Source organism: Berghia stephanieae, chromosome 5 (assembly GCF_034508935.2).
Source record: "Berghia stephanieae isolate SIO BIC M18660-M18661 chromosome 5, UCSD_Bste_1.3, whole genome shotgun sequence".
Lineage (NCBI taxonomy): Eukaryota > Metazoa > Mollusca > Gastropoda > Nudibranchia > Aeolidiidae > Berghia > Berghia stephanieae.
In genome coordinates this window covers 23,547,163-23,556,296 of record NC_088364.1, presented here as the reverse complement: position 1 = coordinate 23,556,296, position 9,134 = coordinate 23,547,163, and positions in this window count along the sequence as shown.

The following is a 9,134-nucleotide window of genomic DNA, read 5'->3' as shown; positions in this document are numbered from 1 at the left end:
GTCGTTCGAAACATTTCATAATAATAGATGTCAGGGCTATAGGTCTGAGATCATTCATACAAGAGACCTTGTCTTTCTTGGGGACGGGGACAATTTTCGATGTTTTCCAAATGGCCGGAATACAAGATTGTTGGATAGACATTAAAAATAATGGTAAAAATATAACACAATTGCTCCGCACACACTTTCAATAACTTGCCTCCAATGCCCACACGCTTTCCGTACATTCACACTCTCAAACTCTCTCCTTACGCCTTTCATCAAACACACTAATCTCATCTTCTCACGTCATTTAATAATGTTGATCTAATTCCATTAATTTTATTTTCAAAATTACCGTCATCAAAACGTGCGTAAAAATTGTTTAATTCATTGACGTCGACGTCACTCAATGAGTTGGATTTCCTTTTATTGTTGTTATAGTTGACGATCGTCTTCATTCCCTTCCATATATCCTTAATATTCCCAGATCTTAAAAAAATATCCTCTAATTTTGACTTATAATTAGCCTTGCATTTCTTTATTTCTCTCTTTATTTCCTCTTGTTCCGTTTTCAAATCTTTCCTATCTGCCTTGGTGTATAAATACTTCTTTTCATTCAAAAGTAATTTCATTCTTTTTGTGACCCAGGGTTTGTTAGCATACATCACTATTTCTTTCTTTTCACATACCTTCTGCACACAAAATAAAACTCAATATAATCTGATACACATTCATTCAATCCATTCACGTCACAGCATGTATCAACAAAAACACCCCAATCAATACATTCAAAACAAACCTGTAATTCCAAGTAGGCCTTGCTATTTAGGACATCAATAGTCTTTTTATCAGGTTTAAACTGTTTGTATACAAGCCTATAAAATGGCAGCAACAATAACATATCATGGTCCGAGTTGCCCAGTGGCGCCCGTAAAAAATATATATATAGAGATATAATAATAATAATCCTTTCTTTAAAAAATATAGTCTTGTGGAGAACATTGTGCTTATTTGAGTCAATAAAAAAATTGATACGGCGCACAACTCTACTGAAAGATTTGAAAAATAGAAATGTATTTTTTACTGATAGATAAACAGATAACTTGATTTCCTTTTATAATTTAAAGTCAGTTTGAAAGTTCGTTAAGTCAAACAGATATCATAAAAAATTTACCTCATGACCACACCCTCAACTCTATCTGTCCAGTAGAATCCTTACTTCCGTTGTGTTGATTTAGCGGTGATCAGTGTTATGTAGTAGTGTGTTCTCATTGCGTGTATGTTTATGTGTGCGTGTGTGTGTGTGTGTGTGTGTGTGTGTGTGTGGTGTATACATATGTGTGTGCGTGTTTTGGAATGTGGTTGCGTGGAAGAAAAAAAAAAAAGGGGGGGGGGGGGGGTGTCCATCAAGTAGAGAAATTCCTGAGCTAGGAACTGTCAGATTGGGATTTTTCAGCAAATCGTGGCATTCATAGTGATATAATTCACTTGATCACATGACGGTATTCGGATTTACAGAAATTTTAAACAAGTTTCACTGATTAACAACATCAACGAATATTACTGCTGATATTACTGTCGTTTTTATGCCATCGATGTGATAATTATTGCCCTGGGAAATATTTAGTTAAACGTTGTCGGCAAACTGTCAATTGGATCTGTCTAGCTTCTAGCCCAAACAAACCAAAAGTAGACAGATTCGGGGACATGATATTTTTCGAGTCCGCTTCAAATTTTCATTTGACCTCACATAAGTTAAGTAAAGGGAGACATTCCGAAAGCTTCTACATCCCCAGTATTCATTCAATTTGTATTTTCACCGTTGATCTTTTGTCAGGCGTTTATTTATTCAATTTGTCATCATATAAAAGCGTTTTAAAAACTCTAGAACAAACCTTGATAGACAAACCAAAAGTAGACAGATTCGGGGACATGATATTTTTCGCGTCCGCTTCAGATTTTCATTTGACCTCACATAAGTTGAGTAAAGGGGAGACATTCCGAAAGCTTCTACATCCCCAGTATTCATTCAATTTGTATTTTCACCGTTGATCTTTCGTCAGGCGTTTATTTATTCAATTTGTCATCATATAAAAGCGTTTTAAAAACTCTAGAACAAACCTTGATAGATTTGTGAAAGTTTAAAATGTCCTAATTTGACCATTGTTTTGATTCTCGGCCGCCATTTTAATTTGTGAAGTATTGAAGGTAGTGCAAAGCACTCCAGTAAAGCGTGGTAAAGACTTGCGACTTATTGATCTACTGACTGATAAACTAAAATCATGCCGAATAAAGCATGGCACCGGCGACAAGCACATCGATTAAAATGTGCATCTAATCGTAATCAAGCTAATCAAGAAAATGATTCTGGCAATATCGAATGAAAATAGTTCTTTCCCGCGAAATTGCGGGCTTTTACTAGTAATCAATAATAATAATAAATAATAATAATAATAATAATAATAATAATAATAATATAATAATAATATTATGATAATATAATATTAATGATAATGATAATAATTAATGATAATGATAATATAATGATAATATAATAATAATAATAATAATAATAATATAATAATAATATATAATAATAAATAATAATAATAATAATAATAATAATAATATAATAATAATAATATAATTATTATTATATATTATTATTAATATTATTATTATTATTATTATTATTATTATTATTATTATTATTAATTATTATTATTTTATTATTATTATTATTATTATTATTATTATTATTATTATTATTATTATTATTATTATTATTATTATTATTATTATTATTATTATTGTTATTATTTTTATTATTATCAATATTATTATTATTATTATTATTAATATTATTAATTATTATTATCATTATTATTATTAAATTATTATTATTATTATTATTATTATTATTATTATTATTATTATTATTATTATTATTATTATTATTATTATTATTAATAATAATATTATTATTTTTACGAGCGTAAGTAGACTTACTTTATAATATTATAAGTGAGGAACCCGCAATATTTGATGGGAAATACAGGCTATTACAAACGGCCACTCATCTATTTTACTTATTATAATAATACCATATTGTAGAAATTAACATTGATCGAGACAAATCTTTTGAGCCATCAACGATCAAAATCTGTTTGGTATAAATCGATTTGGTATAAAGTGTGTAGGTGCGCGCAAATGAATTTGGCAATAGTGTGGCTGACGAGATAGCGATTCCCAACGTCAAATGAAAGATCATTAAACCCAAATTAGGGGACGCTTTAAAAAAAATTCTATTTTTTTTTTTACAATGTATGAAAGCTTTAATCAAGCGTATTGGTTTTTTAAAATTCCCAGACCAACTTATCCAATGACCCTTTTAATGTAGTATCAATTATATTAGTTGGATTTAATTTCAACGTATTAGATGTTGTTGGGGCAATGGAATTATTTAAGAGCAATGTTTTCTTTCATTCGTCATCAAAATTCTACGTGCATAACAACAATCAATTTGGCTAATGACAGTTCCAACGCGGACGGCAGAGAAAGCACCTAGGCCATCCTAGAGAACCAGCGGGAAATCCCGATCGAGTTGTCTACATTTCAAGGGAGCTGCCGGAAGTCCCGTTTGCTGAAAGTAAATAGATGTGGATTACAAACCCAACACCTCTCATTTCCAGGTGCACTGATCGCCGCGTAATCGTGTCTGGCCTGCCGAACAGAGATCATTACACATGGCCTCTCAAGACTTATTGTGTCCATAACAGCACCTGGTGCTCCCTGGCTCAATGTACAGAGTTTGTTATGGGTGCGCCCGAATCTCCGGAGGTATAACCGGGTTAGGGAGTTTGTGGAATACCTTCTTAAGGTGCAAGAGACAGAGCCCGCGAGCGAGTGGCACATGCACTGCTCCTCATCTACCCATCTCACACTAATTCTAATTTATGGTGTCTACTTACTATATTGTCCCATCTTTACTTAATATACCCCTGTAGCTCATACTTATTCCTAATGCTGTAACTATAAAACCTCTATACTCCCTCTCTGGTCGGCCAGTGGCCTATGTCTTCTGACTATTTGTCATATCTTTCTTGAAAAATTGAGATTTTTAGGGGAAAGGTCCAGTATCCCGTTTGATAAGGCCCATAGAATCTCATCGCCACAATTGACCAAGGCCGTGACGATCCTCTGTTTATGAAAAATGGCTCTGTACGCAGAAAGTATGACCGAAATATATAACTGCAAGCCAGGAAAAAGTAGGCGGCGGGGAATGTGTAACTGTCAATTATGAAAGAGAGTGTGGGATAGACAGAAATAGGGTTACTTAGCTAAAAACCCTTTAAAAAATCAATGATGTGTGGAACATACATCTGCAGTTTAACTCCAGATGTTAATAACATAATATGCAGTCGACAAGGAATACAGGTTAGGGTGGGAAAGCAGACCAGAGACTCCCCAGTATGGCATGACATACAAAAGGAAATCATACGAGCTCGGCCATCGTCTCGAACAAGGTCAGACAGTGAGTACCCAGGTTTATCTGCGCAAAGAGTCAGCTACTGGGACAAAGAAAACTGACAAGCATTTAAATATTTTACTACTTGTGGAATCAGGAATGATAAAAATAAGAGTTGTTGAAATTATTAAAGGAAAAGGAAATTCACATGGACTTACTTTAGGATACCCTTTATAAAATATAACAATCCTTATAATATTGCTGGTTAAACCTACTAAACCTGCAAATATGACGACTGCCATGGTATTATTACTTATAAACAATTACATCAAGGGAGATGCTACTTCTAAACCATCACAGAACTCAACTAATGTACCTTTTGGAAACACCATTTACCATATTTACAACCCTCCCTTGTGTACTCTAAATCTGACAGATCTGCACAGTTCCCAACACAACAACACAATAATTGCTGGTTCCCAACACAACAACACAATAATTGCTGGTGACTTCAACGGTCACTCTCCACTATGGGGATACAAACATTTAAACAACACAGGAATAGAACTAGAAAAGCTTTGCAACACTACCAACCTCACCATTTTACAAAATGCAGATTCAATCCTTACCCTTCTTCACAGAGCTCATATATGTCCCTCAGTCATCCCGATCTAACCACAATCTCTTCTGACCTTCTGAATTCTTTTCACACTAAAGTCCTTCATGAAATAGCCAGTGACCATAAACTAATTCTCACAGAACAGTTCAAACACAGGAAAAAACATTTGAGCAGAAAGCAAATGGAAATTCAAGAAAGCAAATTGGGATGTTTTCTCAGCAGCAATAGATGACCAGCTTCCAAAAATAATAGACTCATCAAGTGTAGAAAAGTTAGATGGAGCCCTCACAAAATCATTCTTGCAGTTCCAAATGCAGGAATTCCAAAAGAAGTAAATGTAGGAAAGGAAGCGATGAAAAACTTACGGTGTTTGTTTGTTTGTTTGTTTGTTTTTTGGGAAACCCGACGAAACACGACAAAGTTATGGGAAGTAGGCAGCAGTGGGGAGTGAACCAGGGACCATGGGAAGTGTACACCAGTGGAGAGTGAACCTGTGACTATGGGATGAGGAGGGTGTTTCATTTTTTACGAAACCCGCCGAAACCCGACAATATCCGCCAACGTTATGGGAAGTAGGTAGCATTGGGGAGTGAACCTGGGACGATGGGATTCGGCGGGGTTCGTAAAAAAGCAATACCAGGGGCGGGGGGGGGGGGGGGTTACTTTTTTACGAAACCCGCCGAACCCCGACGAAACCTGACAATATCCGACAAAGTTATAGGAAGTAGACAACAGTGGGGAATGAGCCTGGGACTATGGGTGTCGGCGGGTTTCGTAAAATAGCAATACCATAGGAGAGTTACGTTTTTATGAAACCCGCCGAAGTCAGACGAAACCCGACAAAATTCGACAAAGTTATGGGAAGTAGGAAGCAGTGGGGGCTGGACCTGGGACTCGGGGAAGTGTACACCAATGAGGAGTGAACCTGGTATTATGGGAGGAGGAGGCAGGTCTTTTTTACGAAACCCGCTGATATCCACCGAAACTCAACCCGCTGAAACCGACCAAAGTTACGGGAAGTGGGCAGCAGTGGGGAGTAAACCAGAGTCTCACAGGAGTGGACACCAGTGGGGAGTAAACCTGGGACTAATGGAAGAGGATATCAAAAGGAAATCAACCTGGGACTATGGGAGATGGATACATGTGGGAATTTAAGCTGGACAATGGGAATTGGATACCAGGAGAAAATGAACCTGAGACTGTACGAAGTGGGCAGCAATGGGGAACGAACCTGGGACTCAGGGAAGTGCACACCAGTTGGGAGTGAACGTGGCACAATGGGTAGAGGATATCAGTGCGAAATGAACCTGGGACTTTGGGAGATGGATAGCAGTAGGAATTGAAGCCGGACTATAGGATTTGGGTACCTGAGAAGAATGAACCTGGCACCAATAGCGATTGAACATGGGACTACGAGAGGATACCAGTGGACAGTGATTCCCAGAAGGGAACTTCTCTTTTTCTAAACCTATCGAAATTTGTCAAAAGTTATGGGAAGTGGGCACCAATGGGCAATGAACCGGGGACGGGAAAGATCACACCGGTGGGGAGTGAACCTGGGTCTATAGGAGATGGATACCAGTGGGAATTGACCTAGGACTATGGGATTTGGGTACCCATGAAACTGACACTAGAGGAAGTGGGCACCAATGGTGATTGAACCTGGGACTACGAGAGGAAGATATTAGTGAACACTGAGACCAGAAGGGTAGAAACTTCTCTTTAGAAAGCTACCGAAATCGTCAAACCTGTGGGAAATGGATACCAGTGGGGATTTAAGCCGACTATGGGAGTTGTTTACCAGAGGAGAATGAACTTGAGATCACTGGAAGTGGATAGCAATGCGGAATGAACCTGGGACTCAGAGAAGAGAACACGAGGAGGGAGTGAAATAGGGACTCAGGGGAGTGGATACCAGTGGGGAGTGAACCTGGAACTAAGGGAAGAGGTTATCAGGAGGAAATGAACCTGGGACTATGGGAGATTGATACCTGTGGGAATTGAAGCCGGACGATGGGAGTTGGGTACTAGATGAGAATAAACCTGATACTATAGAAGGTGGGAACCAATGGGGAATGAACTTGGGACTCAGGGAAGTACACACCAGCGGGGAGTTAACCAGGGACTCAGGGGAGTGGACACCATTGGACAATGAACCTGAGACTCAGGGAAGTGCACACCAGTAGGGAGTGAGCCTGGGACTATGGGAAGAGGATATCAGTGGGAATTGAAGCCGGACTATGGGAGTTGGAAGAAATTGAACCTGAGACTATAGAGGTGGGCACCAAGGGGGATTGAACCTGGGACTACGAGAGGTAGATACCAGTGTAGAGTGAACTCAGAAGGATACTTCTCTTTTTCGAAAACTACCGGGATCATCGACAGCTATGGGAAGTGGGCACTGATTGGGAATTTACCTGGGAATCAGGGAAGTGCCCACCAGTGGGAGGGAACCTGGGACTGTGGGAGACGGATTCCAGTGTGAATTGAAGCCGACTATGAGAGTTGGGTACCAGAGGAGAATGAACTTGAGACTATAGGAGATGGACAGTAATGGGGAATAAACCTGGAACTCAGAGAAGTGCACACCAGCGGGGAGTGAACTTGGAACTATTGGTGGTCTTTAAATTTTGTTCGCTCATCGTAGAAACAATCAAGTCCTCTCAAATATTGTTTCTATATTATAGTTGTCCATATAATAGTAAACTGAGGGACACAATCGGTGCCCACCCAGGCTTCAATTACCACTGGTATCCATCTCCCATAGTCAGGTTCATTTCCTTCTGAAATCCTCCTCCTTATTCCCTTGTACACTCCCCACTGCTACCCACTTCCTATAAATTAGGTCGGTTTCAGCGGGTTGGTTTCGGTGAAAAAAGAACCAACCTCCTCCTCCCATAATCCCAGGCTCACACCCCACTCGTGTACACTTTCCTGAGTCCCAGGTCTTTCTCAACTGCTGCCTACTTCCCAAAACTTTGTGGAATTTCGTCAGGTTTCGTCGGGTTTCTTTCTTTCTTCTCTTAATTTGCAAACCACCTATGGTATATTGTCGCAAATGTTGATAGACGTCTTGATGTTTTTCACTTCAGGATGTATTTGAGTGCTATAGTAGTGAATTGGCCCTCTAATTCACTACTAAACTGTTCCGTAGTGTTGAATTTACAACGATAGGTGGTAGGTTTTTCCACAAGCGAATAGAAGAAGGGAAGAACGACCGTTCATGGCTTTGTATTCGGGAGCGCGGTACTGTGAATCTTAGATCGTGTCCCCTTGTTCTAGATCTTGTTGTTGCTGGACTAAGGTTGTTCGGTGGTACTGCTACAAAATTGTGGAATACGCTGTAGAGCATTGTCAGTTTGGATTGCTTCCTTCCTTGTTCCAAAGTTGTCCACTGTAAGTTTCGAACCATCTGTCACGCTGTCAGTGGTTTTGAAATTGCCTAATGCAAAACGCGCTGCTCTCATTTGTACCATCTCGTTTATCTTAATTTCTTTTCGTGATAGGGTCCCAGACAGTGCCTGCGTATTCAACGACTGGTCTTATTATTGTTGTATAGCATCTGGCCTTGATACAACTGGAGCAGCTGCTTATGTTTCTGTTCAGAAGGGCAGTTATAGAATTTGTTTTCTTCGTGATTGTGTCCAGATGGTCATTCCAAGATAGGTTAGTGTTGACCAAGGTATTTTGCAGTTTTTACAGAAGAAAGTTCGGTATCATGCATCATATACTTAGTGTGAAGTAGCTTCTCTCTGTTTGTCACATGCAGCACTTCACATTTGTCTGGGTTGAAGCTCATTTGTCATGAGTCTGCCCATATTTGAAGATTGCCAATGTGTTGTTGTAGTAGCTCACTGTCTTCATTGGACTTTATTTTTCGATATAGGAGACAATCATATGCAAAAAGTCGAGCTCTTAATGATACTATTTCTGATAAATCGTTTATGTAAAGCAAAAAGAACAATGGTCTCATGACCGTACCCTGTGGGACTCCAAATGTGACATCCGAAATATCAGACATTTCCCCTTCCACCAACACCCGTTGAGTACGTCCTTGCAAGAAGA